General features: G+C 46.5%; 1 protein-coding gene across 7 annotated transcripts in view; it reads right to left on the bottom strand.

Moving 5' to 3' along the window:
* The window catches only part of CACNA1E (calcium voltage-gated channel subunit alpha1 E), a 1,569,892-nt gene that overhangs the window by 1,286,495 nt on the left and 265,010 nt on the right, over positions 1 to 18,387 (bottom strand). The window lies entirely within an intron of this gene.

The raw sequence follows: 18,387 nt of genomic DNA on the forward strand, positions 1-18,387 counted from the left end.
TATTGTTCCAGTTCCACCTCACTTACCAAACAAGTGTTATTACTCAAACCTTTTTGTAGTACCAAAATCGGATGGTTCGGTCAGGCCAATATTGAATCTAAAGTCATTGAACCCTTATTTGAGGGAATTCAAATTCAAGATGGAGTCTCTGAGAGCGGTGATCTCAGGTCTGGAGGAGGGTGAATTTCTAGTATCCCTGGATATCAAGGATGCGTACCTTCACATTCCGATCTGGCCACATCACCAGGCTTATCTCAGATTTGTGCTGCAGGACTGTCACTATCAGTTCCAGGCACTGCCGTTTGGCCTCTCCACGGCACCGAGGATGTTCACCAAGGTCATGGCGGAGATGATGCTACTCCTCCACAAGCAGGGTGTGAACATAGGGGGTAATTCCAAGTTGATCGCAGCAGGATTTTTTTTAGCAATTGGGCAAAACCATGTGCAGTGCAGGGGAGGCAGATATAACATGTGCAGAGAGAGTTAGATTTGGGTGGGGTGTGTTCAATCTGCAATCTAATTTGCAGTGTAAAAATAAAGCAGCCAGTATTTACCCTGCACAGAAACAAAATAACCCACCCAAATCTAACTCTCTCTGCACATGTTATATCTGCCTCCCCTGCACTGCACATGGTTTTGCCCAATTGCTAAAAAAAATCCTGCTGCGATCAACTTGGAATTACCCCCATAATTCCTTATCTGGACGATCTGCTGATAAAAGTTTCTTCCAGGGAGAAGCTGTTACAGAGCATTGCTCTCTCAACTCAACTACTCCAGGATCATGGATGGATCCTGAATCTTCCAATGTCGCATTTGGAGCTGACAAGGAGACTGTCATCCTGGGGATGATCCTCGACACGGAAGTACAGAGGGTGTTTATATATATATATATATATTGTGACAAGAACACTGGGATAGTGTTTGAGGGCAGGTATATTTGTCCCAGGTTCTTGTCTTACATGTTTTAGAAAATGTTAACTTCTAGAAAAATGCTTTTTGTTTTGTCTGAACCTTTTCAGTTTGCTGTAAAAGCTGGGAAAAGGCTCTGAGAGAGAGATAAGGCGAGTTCTAGACATTGGGCCCAGTTCGGGTCTTTGGCCTCACAGAGGGCTAATCAGGGTTTCAGCTGTGTAAGAGTGATATAGTGCTTCTAACCTGATTAGTATGGGCAGACTGCCTGGGAAGGCTGCAGGATCTGTGTGTGAGAGACACGCTTTCTGATGCAAGTAAGCTATACAGTATGTACTGAAGAACTCTGTGTTTTGTTTAGTGACAGTTAGGAACATCTTATGTTTAGTTAGTGCCAGACAGGCAAGGTATTTTTATTTTGGGGTTTGTTTTATTTTCTGTTTCAATAAAACTGGCCGGGGTCGGTTGTACCAGAAACTGGACTTGTGTTGTTCCTCAGCTGCTGCGGGCTGCCATATTCCCCAGGAAAAGGCACCTTGCACCCCTACAGTGTTACAACTTGGTGGAGAATGCGAGCAGGCCGTTCTGCGCATAAGTGAAAGCAGCAGCTTTGTGAGGCCTGCAGAAAACGGTGGTTTATGCAGATACAGCCCAGTGTGAAGTTACTGAGACTCACCCCTGAGGGTTTGATATATGTCCTGGGTGAAAGCAGCTGCAAAGCCGCCTGAAAAATCTGTTGACATGGAGGATCTGCTTAAAGCCTTGCTGCAAGCTACAGCGGCTCAGCAGGAGGCCAACCGACAGCAGCAGGTGGCAATGGAGGAAAATTGGAGACTACAGCAGGTGGCAATGGAGGAAAATAAGAGACAACAGCAGGCAGTTGTTGATGAACTTTACAGGCAACAGCGTCCGGATAGAGAGGCCTTAACAGAAGTGGTGCAGAGACTTGCAGCTCGGGTTGGAGATGTGGCCGTCAGTGCTCCAACCAGCTCTAGTTCTATACGAGCCAGTCACTTCCTGCAGAAAATGACAGAGGCTGATGATGTGGAGGCCTATCTGACCACGTTTGAAAGGACTGCCGAGCGTGAGAACTGGCCGAAAGCACAGTGGGCCAGTCTGCTGGCACCTTTCCTGTCAGGTGAGCCCCAAAAAGCTTACTTTGATTTAAGCCCTGCTGAGGCTCGGGACTATGATAAACTAAAGACTGAGATCCTGACCCGCCTGGGAGTCACGCTGTCAGTACGAGCGCAACGGGTGCACCGTTGGCTGTACGCCATGGAGAAGCCTCCGCGCTCCCAGATGCACGACCTTATTCAGCTAACAAAAAAATGGCTGCAGCCAGAGACATTAACTGGTCCCCAGATGGTGGAAAGAGTCGTCATGGACCGCTACTTGAGATCTTTGCCCATGGTCCTGCGCAAGTGGGTGAGCCATGGAAACCCGGGTACTGCTGACCAGTTAGTGGACATGGTAGAGAGGTATTTGGCAGCAGAGGAACTACTGATGACCACCCAGCAACCCATAGGTCCTCGACAGCGCCCTTCAGTAAAGACTGGTAAGACTGTTCCGTGGGAAAACGTTGCTGGGCGGTTAAGAGAACGCAAGGCTGGAGAGACTGTAAACACTGGCCCTGGAAACAGGCCAATGGGGCTAGAACGGTCTATGCTGCCCAAATGGGTTGATAATCGTGTGGTTAAATGTTTTAGGTGTGGTATGCCAGGTCATGTTATTGCCAATTGCCCAGTCACGCAAGAACCCATGCAATGTGATGCTGCCTTTGAATGTCGCAGAATGTCTTTCTTTGCTAGGTTAGCTTGTACTGTGGTACCTTCACCTGAGCTGGAAAAACAAATGTGTGATGTGTTCTTAGAAGGTAACCGGGTAGAGGCCTTGCTAGATTCAGGAAGTTTAGTTACCCTCGTGAAAGCTGGGTTAGTGAACCCCTTAAAGGTCCAGCAAATACCTATTGGGGTAACTTGCATACATGGGGATACCCAACATTATGCCACTGCTGAGGTGAATATAGAAACTTGTTGTGGGTCAGCAATGGTTAAAGTGGGACTGGTCCCTACCTTGGTGCATGAGGCCATAATAGGGAGGGATTTTCCTCATTTTTGGAAACTGTGGGAATCACGGTTATCAACAGATGTGAGAAGTAAAAAGCCAGTTGATAATACCGGTGATTTTATGGATGTACGTGGGTCTTCGGAACTTTCTGGCCCTTTGCCTTTTGCTAGTTTGGCTGGGGAAGTGACAGATGGGGAGTCCAGTGAGGACCCTCTTGCCGGGAATAGAGACATAGTAGTTAGAACTGAAAGCGTGCCTGACCTGGAGGTAAAGAAGGATCTGTTTGCGTCTGAACAGTTAAAGGATCCTACCTTAATAAAGGCTAGAGAGAATGTTAAGATTGTTAATGGGGAACCTGTGGTACCAGGTGACAGGGTTACGTATCCCCACATGGCCATCTGTAATGAGCTCTTGTACCACATTGTCAAAAGGGGTGAGGATGTGGTGGAACAGCTGGTAGTTCCCCAGCCTTATCGGAGAACGGTACTAGATTTAGCTCATAGTCACGTTACCGCAGGACATTTAGGGGCAGAAAAAACCACTGAAAGAGTTTTACAAAGGTTCTTTTGGCCAGGGGTTTATAAAGAAGTGTCTGAATATTGTTCTTCCTGTCCTGAATGCCAGTATCATGCCCCTAGACCCCATTTCAGGAGCCCACTAGTTCCCATGCCTATTATAGAGGTCCCGTTTGACAGAATAGCCATGGATCTCGTGGGGCCCTTGTTAAAGTCTGCTCGGGGCCATCAGTATATCCTGGTAATTATGGACTATGCCACTCGATATCCTGAGGCTGTCCCTTTACGCACTATCACAACCAAGGCGATAGCTAGGGAGCTGGTGCAGGTATTTAGTAGAGTGGGAATACCAAAAGAAATTTTGACTGACCAAGGTACTCCATTTATGTCAAGGATCATGAAAGAATTGTGCAAGTTATTTAAGGGCACTCACCTCAGGACGTCCATCTACCATCCCCAAACTGACGGGTTGGTGGAAAGGTTTAATAAAACATTAAAAAGTATGTTAAAAAAGGTTGTTGAGAGAGATGGGAAAAACTGGGATTGTTTGTTGCCCTACTTGTTAATGGCCATCAGAGAAGTCCCTCAGTCCTCTACGGGGTTTTCTCCATTTGATTTGTTGTATGGTAGACACCCCAGAGGGCTGTTGGATATTGCCAAAGAGACGTGGGAAGGACAGCCCACTCCTTATAGAAGCGTTATTGAGCATGTAACACAAATGCAGGATAGGATTGCAGCCGTGGTACCTGTTGTCAGAGAGCACATGGAACAGGCCCAAAGTGCTCAACAGAGGGTCTATAACCGGAGTGCCAAGATACGGGAATTTGCTCCTGGAGATAGAGTTCTTGTTTTGGTACCCACTGTGGAAAGCAAATTCCTAGCTAAATGGCAGGGTCCATTTGAGATTAGGGAAAAAGTGAATGAGGTTAATTACAAAGTATACCAGCCGGGAAAGAGAAAACCCGAACAGATCTACCATGTTAACTTAATCAAACCCTGGAAAGATAGGTTGTCTCTGTCAGCGGAGCCTTGCCCTTCGGTGTCTTCACCCCGGTTGCTTCCCGCAGTGAAGGTGTCAGAGACATTATCAGCTGATCAGAACAATCAGGTTAAAGAATTTCTCATCCAAAATAGGGAGGTATTTTCAGAGCTGCCTGGCCGAACGACCATAATAAAACATGACATTGTCACAGAACCAGGGGTCAGGGTTCATTTAAAGCCATATAGGATTCCTGAAGCTCAGCGAGAAGCTATTTCTAAGGAAGTTAAAACCATGTTAGAACTTGGAGTCATAGAGGAGTCTAACAGTGAGTGGTCCAGTCCCATAGTGCTCATCCCGAAGCCCGACGGTAGCATACGCTTCTGTAATGACTTTCGTAAGTTAAATGAGGTGTCCAAGTTTGACGCATACCCCATGCCCCGTGTGGATGAGCTTGTAGAAAGGCTGGGAACAGCCAGGTTTCTCACCACATTGGACCTGACCAAAGGTTACTGGCAAATACCTTTATCTGATAGCGCCAAAGAAAAAACAGCCTTTTCGGTTCCGGAGGGGCTGTACCAGTATAAGATGTTACCCTTTGGGTTGCATGGGGCTCCAGCAACCTTTCAACGGGCGATGGATAAAACTTTGAGGCCCCATAGAAAATATGCAGCTGCCTATTTGGATGATGTGGTAATTCACAGTACAGACTGGGGGTCCCATTTGGTTAAAGTACAAGCAGTACTGGACTCAATCAGAGAGGCAGGGTTAACTGCTAACCCAAAGAAGTGCTGCCTCGCAATGGAGGAGGTCAAATACTTGGGCTTCACCATAGGCAGAGGTCTGATTAGGCCCCAATTGAATAAAGTTGATGCTATTCAAAACTGGCCTCGTCCAGTGAATAAAAAACAGGTAAGGGCTTTTTTGGGAATTACTGGGTACTATAGACGGTTTATTCCTAATTTTGCGACCACAGCGGTGCCGTTGTCAGACCTTACCAAAGGGAAGCAGTCAAATGTGGTGAAATGGAACCCTGATGCAGAAAAGGCATTCCAAGCATTAAAAGTGGCTTTGTGTTCACAACCGGTGTTGATAACACCAGATTTTTCAAAAGAATTTGTGGTACAGACAGATGCCTCAGAGGTAGGGATAGGTGCTGTGCTGTCCCAAACCAGAGATGGGGACGAACACCCTATCATTTATTTGAGTAGGAAACTCAATGAGCATGAAAAAAGGTATGCCATTGTGGAAAAGGAGGCTTTGGCCATTAAGTGGGCACTAGATACCTTGAGATATTACCTCTTGGGTAGACAATTCAGACTAGTGACAGACCATGCCCCTTTAAAATGGATGTATGTAAATAGAGGCAAGAATGCTCGTGTAACTAGATGGTTTCTAGCGTTGCAGGACTTTAAGTTTACTGTCGAACATAGACCGGGAACACAATTGGCCAACGCAGATGCATTGTCTCGCATCTTCTGTTTGGGGGCTACAAGTGTTCCGGCCCCTAGGTCGAAACAGGGGAGGGGGATATGTGACAAGAACACTGGGATAGTGTTTGAGGGCAGGTATATTTGTCCCAGGTTCTTGTCTTACATGTTTTAGAAAATGTTAACTTCTAGAAAAATGCTTTTTGTTTTGTCTGAACCTTTTCAGTTTGCTGTAAAAGCTGGGAAAAGGCTCTGAGAGAGAGATAAGGCGAGTTCTAGACATTGGGCCCAGTTCGGGTCTTTGGCCTCACAGAGGGCTAATCAGGGTTTCAGCTGTGTAAGAGTGATATAGTGCTTCTAACCTGATTAGTATGGGCAGACTGCCTGGGAAGGCTGCAGGATCTGTGTGTGAGAGACACGCTTTCTGATGCAAGTAAGCTATACAGTATGTACTGAAGAACTCTGTGTTTTGTTTAGTGACAGTTAGGAACATCTTATGTTTAGTTAGTGCCAGACAGGCAAGGTATTTTTATTTTGGGGTTTGTTTTATTTTCTGTTTCAATAAAACTGGCCGGGGTCGGTTGTACCAGAAACTGGACTTGTGTTGTTCCTCAGCTGCTGCGGGCTGCCATATTCCCCAGGAAAAGGCACCTTGCACCCCTACAGTGTTACAACTTATATATATAGTCCACATGAAGCTGTAATTATGAGATACAGGTTGAGTATCCCTTATCCAAAATGCTTGGGAACAAAAGTATTTTGGATATCAGATTTTTCCGTATTTTGGAATAATTGCATACCATAATGAGTAGAGATGTGCGGCGGGCACTTTTCGTGTTTTGTGTTTTGGTTCTAATTCCATTTTCGTGTTTTGGTTTTGGCTTGGTTTTGCCAAAACCACACTTTTGTGTTTTGGTTTTGGATTTGGATGATTTTTGGAAAAAAACATAAAAACAGCTAAAATCACAGAATTTTGGGGTTATTTTGCTCCTACAGTATTATTAACCTCAATAGCAATCATTTCCACTCATTTCCAGTCTATTTTGAACACCTCACACCTCACAATATTGTTTTTAGGCCTAAAAGTTGCATCGAGGTGGCTGTATGACTAAGCTAAGCGACACAAGTGTGCGGCACAAACACCTGGCCCATCTGCTGTTGCAGACAAGAACGCACTATTCAAAAGCTAGTCCCAAAACAGCACATGATGCAAAGAAGAATAAGAGGTGCAAGATGGAATTGCCTTGGGCCCTCCCACCCACCCTTATGTTGTATAAACAGGACATGCACATTTTAACAAACCAGTCATTTCAGCGACAGGGTCTGCCACATGACTGTGGCTGAAATGACTGGTTTGATTGGGCCCCCACCAAGAAAGAAGCAATCAATCTCTCCTTGCACAAACTGGCTCTACAGAGGCAAGATGTCCACCTCATCATCATCCTCCAATTCCACACCCCTTTCGCCGTGTACATCCTCCTCACAGAGTATTAATTCGTCCCCACTGGAATCCACCATCACAGGTCCCTGTGTACTTTCTGGAGGCAATTGCTGGTAAAGGTCTTCACGGAGGACTTTATAATTCATTTTGATGAACATCATCTTCTCCACATTTAGTGGAAGTAACCTCCTACGCCGATCGCTGACAAGGTTACCGGCTGCACTAAACACTCTTTCGGAGTACACACTGGAAGGGGGGCAACTTAGGTAAAATAAAGCCAGTTTGTGCAAGGGCCTCCAAATTGCCTCTTTTTCCTGCCAGTATACGTACGGTCTGTCTGACATGCCTACTTGGATGCTGTCACTCATATAATCCTCCACCATTCTTTCAATGGTGACAGAATCATATGCAGTGACAGTAGACATGTCAGTAATCATTGGCAGGTCCTTCAGTTCGGACCGGATGTCAGCTTTCGCCCCTGACTGCACTGCATCACCGCCAGCGGGTGGGCTAGGAAATCTTATCCTTTTCCTTGCAGCCCCAGTGGCGGGAGAAATTGAAGGAGGAGCTGTTTACGGGTCACGTTCCACTTGAGTTGAAAATTTACTAACCAGCAGGTCTTTGCACCTCAGCACACTTGTGTCTGCTGGAAAGAGAGATACAACGTAGGCTTTAAACCTAGGATTGAGCGCAGTGGACAAAATGTAGTGCCCTGATTTCAACAGATTGACCACCCTTGAATCCTGGTTAAGTAAATGAAGGGCTTGATCCACAAGTCCCACATACTTTGCGGAATCGCTCCGTCTTAGCTCCTCCTTCAATTTCTCCAGCTGCTTCTGCAAAAGCCTGATGAGGGGAATGACCTGACTCAAGCTGGCAGTGTCTGAACTGACTTCACGTGTGGCAAGTTCGAAGGGTTGGAGAACCTTGCACAAGACGGAAATCATTCTCCACTGTGCTTGAGTCAGGTGCATTACCCCTCCTTTGCCTATATCGTAGGTGGATGTATAGACTTGAATGGCCTTTTACTGCTCCTCCATCCTCTGAAGCATATAGAGTGTTGAATTCCACCTCGTTACCACCTCTTGCTTCAGTTGATGGCGGGGCAGGTTCAGGAGTGTTTGCTGGCGCTCCAGTCTTCGGCATACAGTGGCAGAATGCCGAAAGTGGAACGCAATTTTTCGGGACACCGACAGCATCTCCTGCACCCCTCATTTTTCAAAAAATTCTGCACCACCAAACTAATTGTATGTGCAAAACATGGGACATGCTGGAATTTGCCCAGATGTAATGCACGCACAATATTGGTGGCGTTGTCTGATATCACAAATCCCCAGAAGAGTCCAATTGGGGTAAGCCATTCTGCGATGATGTTCCTCAGTTTCCGTAAGAGGTTGTCAGCTGTGTGCCTCTTATGGAAAGCGGTGATAAATAGCGTAACCTGTCTAGGAACGAGTTGGCGTTTGCAAGATGCTGCTACTGGTGCCGCTGCGGGAGGCCATACATCTACCCAGTGGGCTGTTACAGTCATATAGTCCTTAGTCTGCCCTGTTCCACTTGTCCACATGTCCGTCGTTAAGTGGACACTGGATACAACCGCATTTTGTAGGACACTGGTGACACTTTTTCTGACGTCTGTGTACATTCTCGGTATCGCCTGCCTAGAGAAGTGGAACCTAGATGGAATTTGATACCGGGGACACACTATCTCCATCAAATCTCTAAGTGCCACTGAACTAATGGTGGATACCGGACGCACCTCTAAAACCAACATAGCTGTCAAGGCCTCAGTTATCCGCTTTGCAAAAGGATGACTGCTGTCATATTTCATCTTCCTCACAAAGGCGTGTTAGACAGTCATTTGCTTACTGGAAGTAGTACAAGTGGTCTTCCGACTTCCCCTCTGGGATGACGATCGACTCCCAGCAGCAACAACAGCAGCGGCGGCAGCAACAGCAGGCGTAACACTCAAGGATCCTACGGAGGAATCCCGGTAAGTAGAGGACGTTCCTGACTGAGGAGGAAGTTGACGTTGAGGGAGTTGGTGGTGTGGCTTGCAGGAGCTTGGGTACAGGAGGAAGAAGGGATTTAGGTGTCAGTGGACTGCTTATGCTCTTACCCAAAGTTTCACAACTTGACACTGACTTCTGATGAATGCGCAGCAGGTGACGTATAAGGGAGGATGTTCCTAGGTGGTTAACATCCTTACCCCTACTTATTACACATTGACAGAGGCAACAGATGGCTTGACACCTGTTGTCCGGATCTGTGGAGAAATAATTCCACACCGAAGAGGTGGCTTTTTTGGTAGTTTGCCCAGGCATCACAAAGGGCTTCTTTGTCCCAAGGACAACAGGTGTCTCCCCTGGTGCCTGACTTAAACAAACCACATCACCATCAGAATCCTCATCATTAACTTCCTCCTCAGCGCCAGCAACACCCATATCCTCATCCTGGTGTACTTGAACAGTGACATCTTCAATTTGAATATCAGGAACTGGACTGTGGGTGCTCCTTCCAGCACTTGCAGGGGGCGTGCAAATGGTGGAAGGAGCCACCTCTTCCCGTCCAGTGTTGGGAAGGTCAGGTATCGCAACCGCCGACACACTTGGACTCTCCTTGGGGATTTGTGATACCATCTCAGAGCGCACAGTTCTTTTCTGTACTCTTTCTAGCTTAACTCTTAATTTTTCTAGCGGGAGGATGAGGGCTTCCGTCGTCATGTGAAGCCGAACCACTAGCCATGAACATAGGCCAGGACCTCAGCCGTTCCTTACCACTCCATGTCGTAAATGGCATATTGGCAAGTTTACGTTTCTCCTCAGACGATTTAAATTTCTTTTTTTGGTTATTTTTACTGAACTTTGGCTTTTTGGATTTTACACGCCCTCTACTATCACATTGGGCATCGGCCTTGGCAGACGACGTTGATGGCACTTCATCGTCTATGTCATGGCTAGTGGCAGCAGCTTCAGCACTAGGAGGAAGTGGTTCTTCTTGATCTTTCCCTATTTTCTCCTCAAAATTTTTGTTCTCCATTATTTTTTGGGAGTTATATGAGACAATATGTGTCATAGGAATGACTGGAATTACTGGTGACACAGGACACTACCACTGGTCTGATGCAGCACAACAGGTTGTTATAATTGTTATACTGCAGCAGTGGACATATAGCAGCAGCGTATATCGTCACTGGAATTACTGATGACACAGGACACTACCACTGGTCTGATGCAGCCCAACAGGTTGTTATAATTGTTATACTGCAGCAGTGGACCTATAGCATCAGCTTATATCATCACTGGAATTTCTGATGACACAGGACACTACCACTGGTCTGATGCAGCCCAACAGGTTGTTATAATTGTTATACTGCAGCAGTGGATATATATAGCAGCAGCGTATATCGTCACTGGAATTACTGATGACACAGGACACTACCACTGGTCTGCACAACATAGCACCACTTTATACAGCTACACTTGATATATGGCAGCAGAGAACACCAACACTGTGAATGGCTGGACTGATACAGCACAATACACTGACTACACTGGACTGGTCTGCACAACACAGCACCACTTTACAGCTACACTGGATATATCTGCCTGGACTGATACAGCACAATACACTGACTACACCTGACTGGTCTGCACAACACAGCACCACTTATACAGCTACACTGGATATATGGCAGCAGAGAACACCAACACTGTGACTGCCTAGACTGATGCAGCACAATACACTGACTACACTGGACTGGTCTGCACAACACAGCACCACTTATACAGCTACACTGGATATATGGCAGCAGAGAACACCAACACTGTGACTGCCTGGAGTGATGCAGCACAATACACTGAGTGACTACACTGGACTGGACTGAGCAGCACAACACTTGCCACCCCACTTTCCCGCACCAACACATAGATACTGGACACTGAGGACACGTCCTCTCTATACACTCTCCGAGACTGGAGTGAAAATGGCCGCGACGCGCGGCTCCTTATATGGAATCCAAATCCCGCAAGAATCCGACAGCGGGATAATGACGTTTTGCCGCGTTCGGGTTTCCGAGTCAGGTGGGAAAACCCGAGCCGGGCTCGGATCCGGGCTCGAGACGTGAAGTTCGGTAGGGTTCGGTTCTCTGAGAACCGAACCCGCTCATCTCTAATAATGTTTCATATACACCTTATACGCACAGCCTGAAGGTAATTTTAGCCAATATTTTTTTATAACTTTGTGCATTACACAAAGTGTGTGTACATTCACACAATTCATTTATGTTCCATATACACCTTATACACACAGCCTGAAGGTCATTTAATTAGAGATGAGCGGGTTCGGTTTCTCTGAATCCGAACCCGCACGAACTTCATGTTTTTTTTCACGGGTCCGAGCGACTCGGATCTTCCCGCCTTGCTCGGTTAACCCGAGCGCGCCCGAACGTCATCATGACGCTGTCGGATTCTCGCGAGGCTCGGATTCTATCGCGAGACTCGGATTCTATATAAGGAGCCGCGCGTCGCCGCCATTTTCACACGTGCATTGAGATTGATAGGGAGAGGACGTGGCTGGCGTCCTCTCCATTTAGATTATAAGAGAGAGAGATTTACTGGAGCTTAGGACTAGGAGGAGTACTGTAGAAGTGTAGAGAGTGCAGAGAGTTTACTAGTGAGTGACCACCAGACAGTGCAGTTTATTTAATATATCCGTTCTCTGCCTGAAAAAAGCGATACACACAGTGACTCAGTCACATACCATATCTGTGTGCACTGCTCAGGCTCAGCCCAGTGTGCTGCATCATCTATATATATTATATATCTGTCTGACTGCTCAGCTCACACAGCTTATAATTGTGGGGGAGACTGGGGAGCACTGCAGTGCCAGTTATAGGTTATAGCAGGAGCCAGGAGTACATAATATTATATAGTGAGTGACCACCAGACAGTGCAGTTTATTTAATATATCCGTTTTCTGCCTGAAAAAAGCGATACACACAGTGACTCAGTCACATACCATATCTGTGTGCACTGCTCAGGCTCAGCCCAGTGTGCTGCATCATCTATATATATTATATATCTGTCTGACTGCTCAGCTCACACAGCTTATAATTGTGGGGGAGACTGGGGAGCACTGCAGTGCCAGTTATAGGTTATAGCAGGAGCCAGGAGTACATAATATTATATTAAAATTAAACAGTGCACACTTTTGCTGCAGGAGTGCCACTGCCAGTGTGACTGACCAGTGACCTGACCACACTGACCACCAGTATAGTTAGTAGTATACTTATATTGTGATTGCCTGAAAAAGTTAAACACTCGTCGTGTGACTTCACTTGTGTGTTGTTGTTTTTTTTATTCTATAAAAATAAAACTCATTCTGCTGACAGACAGTGTCCAGCAGGTCCGTCATTATATAATATATAATATATACCTGTCCGGCTGCAGTAGTGATATATATATTTTTTTTATATCATTTATCATCCAGTCGCAGCAGACACAGTACGGTAGTTCACGGCTGTGGCTACCTCTGTGTCTGCACTCGGCAGGCAGTCCGTCCATAATTGTATACCACCTAACCGTGGTTTTTTTTTCTTCTTTATACATACATACTACTACTACGACATCTCTTTATCAACCAGTCTATATTAGCAGCAGACACAGTACAGTACGGTAGTTCACGGCTGTGGCTACCTCTGTGTCTGCACTCGGCAGGCAGTCCGTCCATAATTGTATACCACCTAACCGTGGTTTTTTTTTCTTTCTTCTTTATACATACATAGTTACATAGACATCTCTTTATCAACCAGTCTATATTAGCAGCAGACACAGTACAGTACGGTAGTTCACGGCTGTGGCTACCTCTGTGTCTGCACTCGGCAGGCAGTCCGTCCATAATTGTATACCACCTAACCGTGGTTTTTTTTTCTTTCTTCTTTATACATACATAGTTACATAGACATCTCTTTATCAACCAGTCTATATTAGCAGCAGACACAGTACAGTACGGTAGTTCACGGCTGTGGCTACCTCTGTGTCTGCACTCGGCAGGCAGTCCGTCCATAATTGTATACCACCTAACCGTGGTTTTTTTTTCTTTCTTCTTTATACATACATAGTTACATAGACATCTCTTTATCAACCAGTATATATTAGCAGCAGACACAGTACAGTACGGTAGTTCACGGCTGTGGCTACCTCTGTGTCTGCACTCGGCAGGCAGTCCGTCCATAATTGTATACCACCTAACCGTGGTTTTTTTTTCTTTCTTCTTTATACATACATAGTTACATAGACATCTCTTTATCAACCAGTCTATATTAGCAGCAGACACAGTACAGTACGGTAGTTCACGGCTGTGGCTACCTCTGTGTCTGCACTCGGCAGGCAGTCCGTCCATAATTGTATACCACCTAACCGTGGTTTTTTTTTCTTTCTTCTTTATACATACATAGTTACATAGACATCTCTTTATCAACCAGTCTATATTAGCAGCAGACACAGTACAGTACGGTAGTTCACGGCTGTGGCTACCTCTGTGTCTGCACTCGGCAGGCAGTCCGTCCATAATTGTATACCACCTAACCGTGGTTTTTTTTTCTTTCTTCTTTATACATACATAGTTACATAGACATCTCTTTATCAACCAGTCTATATTAGCAGCAGACACAGTACAGTACGGTAGTTCACGGCTGTGGCTACCTCTGTGTCTGCACTCGGCAGGCAGTCCATAATTGTATACTAGTATCCATCTCCATTGTTTACCTGAGGTGCCTTTTAGTTGTGCCTATCAAAATATGGAGAACAAAAATGTTGAGGTTCCAAAATTAGGGAAAGATCAAGATCCACTTCCACCTCGTGCTGAAGCTGCTGCCACTAGTCATGGCCGAGACGATGAAATGCCAGCAACGTCGTCTGCCAAGGCCGATGCCCAATGTCATAGTACAGAGCATGTCAAATCCAAAACACCAAATATCAGAAAAAAAAGGACTCCAAAACCTAAAATAAAATTGTCGGAGGAGAAGCGTAAACTTGCCAATATGCCATTTACGACACGGAGTGGCAAGGAACGGCTGAGGCCCTGGCCTATGTTCATGGCTAGTGGTTCAGCTTCACATGAGGATGGAAGCACTCAGCCTCTCGCTAGAAAAATGAAAAGACTCAAGCTGGCAAAAGCAGCACAGCAAAGAACTGTGCATTCTTCGAAATCCCAAATCCACAAGGAGAGTCCAATTGTGTCGGTTGCGATGCCTGACCTTCCCAACACTGGACGTGAAGAGCATGCGCCTTCCACCATTTGCACGCCCCCTGCAAGTGCTGGAAGGAGCACCCGCAGTCCTGTTCCTGATAGTCAGATTGAAGATGTCAGTGTTGAAGTACACCAGGATGAGGAGGATATGGGTGTTGCTGGCGCTGGGGAGGAAATTGACCAGGAGGATTCTGATGGTGAGGTGGTTTGTTTAAGTCAGGCACCCGGGGAGACACCTGTTGTCCGTGGGAGGAATATGGCCGTTGACATGCCAGGTGAAAATACCAAAAAAATCAGCTCTTCGGTGTGGAGGTATTTCACCAGAAATGCGGACAACAGGTGTCAAGCCGTGTGTTCCCTTTGTCAAGCTGTAATAAGTAGGGGTAAGGATGTTAACCACCTCGGAACATCCTCCCTTATACGTCACCTGCAGCGCATTCATAATAAGTCAGTGACAAGTTCAAAAACTTTGGGTGACAGCGGAAGCAGTCCACTGACCAGTAAATCCCTTCCTCTTGTAACCAAGCTCACGCAAACCACCCCACCAACTCCCTCAGTGTCAATTTCCTCCTTCCCCAGGAATGCCAATAGTCCTGCAGGCCATGTCACTGGCAATTCTGACGATTCCTCTCCTGCCTGGGATTCCTCCGATGCATCCTTGCGTGTAACGCCTACTGCTGCTGGCGCTGCTGTTGTTGCTGCTGGGAGTCGATGGTCATCCCAGAGGGGAAGTCGTAAGCCCACTTGTACTACTTCCAGTAAGCAATTGACTGTTCAACAGTCCTTTGCGAGGAAGATGAAATATCACAGCAGTCATCCTGCTGCAAAGCGGATAACTGAGGCCTTGACAACTATGTTGGTGTTAGACGTGCGTCCGGTATCCGCCGTTAGTTCACAGGGAACTAGACAATTTATTGAGGCAGTGTGCCCCCGTTACCAAATACCATCTAGGTTCCACTTCTCTAGGCAGGCGATACCGAGAATGTACACGGACATCAGAAAAAGACTCACCAGTGTCCTAAAAAATGCAGTTGTACCCAATGTCCACTTAACCACGGACATGTGGACAAGTGGAGCAGGGCAGGGTCAGGACTATATGACTGTGACAGCCCACTGGGTAGATGTATGGACTCCCGCCGCAAGAACAGCAGCGGCGGCACCAGTAGCAGCATCTCGCAAACGCCAACTCTTTCCTAGGCAGGCTACGCTTTGTATCACCGCTTTCCAGAATACGCACACAGCTGAAAACCTCTTACGGCAACTGAGGAAGATCATCGCGGAATGGCTTACCCCAATTGGACTCTCCTGTGGATTTGTGGCATCGGACAACGCCAGCAATATTGTGTGTGCATTAAATATGGGCAAATTCCAGCACGTCCCATGTTTTGCACATACCTTGAATTTGGTGGTGCAGAATTTTTTAAAAAACGACAGGGGCGTGCAAGAGATGCTGTCGGTTTCCAGAAGAATTGCGGGACACTTTCGGCGTACAGGCACCACGTACAGAAGACTGGAGCACCACCAAAAACTACTGAACCTGCCCTGCCATCATCTGAAGCAAGAAGTGGTAACGAGGTGGAATTCAACCCTCTATATGCTTCAGAGGTTGGAGGAGCAGCAAAAGGCCATTCAAGCCTATACAATTGAGCACGATATAGTAGGTGGAATGCACCGGTCTCAAGCGCAGTGGAGAATGATTTCAACGTTGTGCAAGGTTCTGATGCCCTTTGAACTTGCCACACGTGAAGTCAGTTCAGACACTGCCAGCCTGAGTCAGGTCATTCCCCTCATCAGGCTTTTGCAGAAGAAGCTGGAGACATTGAAGGAGGAGCTAACACGGAGCGATTCCGCTAGGCATGTGGGACTTGTGGATGGAGCCCTTAATTCGCTTAACAAGGATTCACGGGTGGTCAATCTGTTGAAATCAGAGCACTACATTTTGGCCACCGTGCTCGATCCTAGATTTAAAGCCTACCTTGGATCTCTCTTTCCGGCAGACACAAGTCTGCTGGGGTTGAAAGACCTGCTGGTGACAAAATTGTCAAGTCAAGCGGAACGCGACCTGTCAACATCTCCTCCTTCACATTCTCCCGCAACTGGGGGTGCGAGGAAAAGGCTCAGAATTCCGAGCCCACCCGCTGGCGGTGATGCAGGGCAGTCTGGAGCGACTGCTGATGCTGACATCTGGTCCGGACTGAAGGATCTGACAACGATTACGGACATGTCGTCTACTGTCACTGCATATGATTCTCTCAACATTGATAGAATGGTGGAGGATTATATGAGTGACCGCATCCAAGTAGGCACGTCACACAGTCCGTACTTATACTGGCAGGAAAAAGAGGCAATTTGGAGGCCCTTGCACAAACTGGCTTTATTCTACCTAAGTTGCCCTCCCACAAGTGTGTACTCCGAAAGAGTGTTTAGTGCCGCCGCTCACCTTGTCAGCAATCGGCGTACGAGGTTACATCCAGAAAATGTGGAGAAGATGATGTTCATTAAAATGAATTATAATCAATTCCTCCGCGGAGACATTGACCATCAGCAATTGCCTCCACAAAGTACACAGGCAGCTGAGATGGTGGATTCCAGTGGGGACGAATTGATAATCTGTGAGGAGGGGGATGTACACGGTGATATATCGGAGGGTGATGATGAGGTGGACATCTTGCCTCTGTAGAGCCAGTTTGTGCAAGGAGAGATTAATTGCTTCTTTTTTGGGGGGGGTCCAAACCAACCCGTCATATCAGTCACAGTCGTGTGGCAGACCCTGTCACTGAAATGATGGGTTGGTTAAAGTGTGCATGTCCTGTTTTGTTTATACAACATAAGGGTGGGTGGGAGGGCCCAAGGACAATTCCATCTTGCACCTCTTTTTTCTTTTCTTTTTCTTTGCATCATGTGCTGATTGGGGAGGGTTTTTTGGAAGGGACATCCTGCGTGACACTGCAGTGCCACTCCTAAATGGGCCCGGTGTTTGTGTCGGCCACTAGGGTCGCTAATCTTACTCACACAGTCAGCTACCTCATTGCGCCTCTTTTTTTCTTTGCGTCATGTGCTGTTTGGGGAGGGTTTTTTGGAAGGGCCATCCTGCGTGACACTGCAGTGCCACTCCTAGATGGGCCCGGTGTTTGTGTCGGCCACTAGGGTCGCTAATCTTACTCACACAGCTACCTCATTGCGCCTCTTTTTTTTCTTTGCGTCATGTGCTGTTTGGGGAGGGTTTTTTGGAAGGGACATCCTGCGTGACACTGCAGTGCCACTCCTAGATGGGCCCGGTGTTTGTGTCGGCCACTAGGGTCGCTTATCTTACTCACACAGCGACCTCGGTGCAAATTTTAGGACTAAAAATAATATTGTGAGGTGTGAGGTATTCAGAATAGACTGAAAATGAGTGTAAATTATGGTTTTTGAGGTTAATAATACTTTGGGATCAAAATGACCCCCAAATTCTATGATTTAAGCTGTTTTTTAGTGTTTTTTGAAAAAAACACCCGAATCCAAAACACACCCGAATCCGACAAAAAAAATTCGGTGAGGTTTTGCCAAAACGCGTTCGAACCCAAAACACGGCCGCGGAACCGAACCCAAAACCAAAACACAAAACCCGAAAAATTTCAGGCGCTCATCTCTACATTTAATACAATATTTTTAATAACTTTGTGTATTAAATAAAGTTTGTGTACAGTGAGCCATCAGAAAACAAAGGTTTCACTATCTCAGTCTCACTCAAAAAATTCAGTATTTCGGAATATTTGGATATGGGATACTCAACCTGTATTGGAAACCAATAAT

The sequence above is a fragment of the Pseudophryne corroboree genome, chromosome 9, assembly GCF_028390025.1.
Source record: "Pseudophryne corroboree isolate aPseCor3 chromosome 9, aPseCor3.hap2, whole genome shotgun sequence".
Lineage (NCBI taxonomy): Eukaryota > Metazoa > Chordata > Amphibia > Anura > Myobatrachidae > Pseudophryne > Pseudophryne corroboree.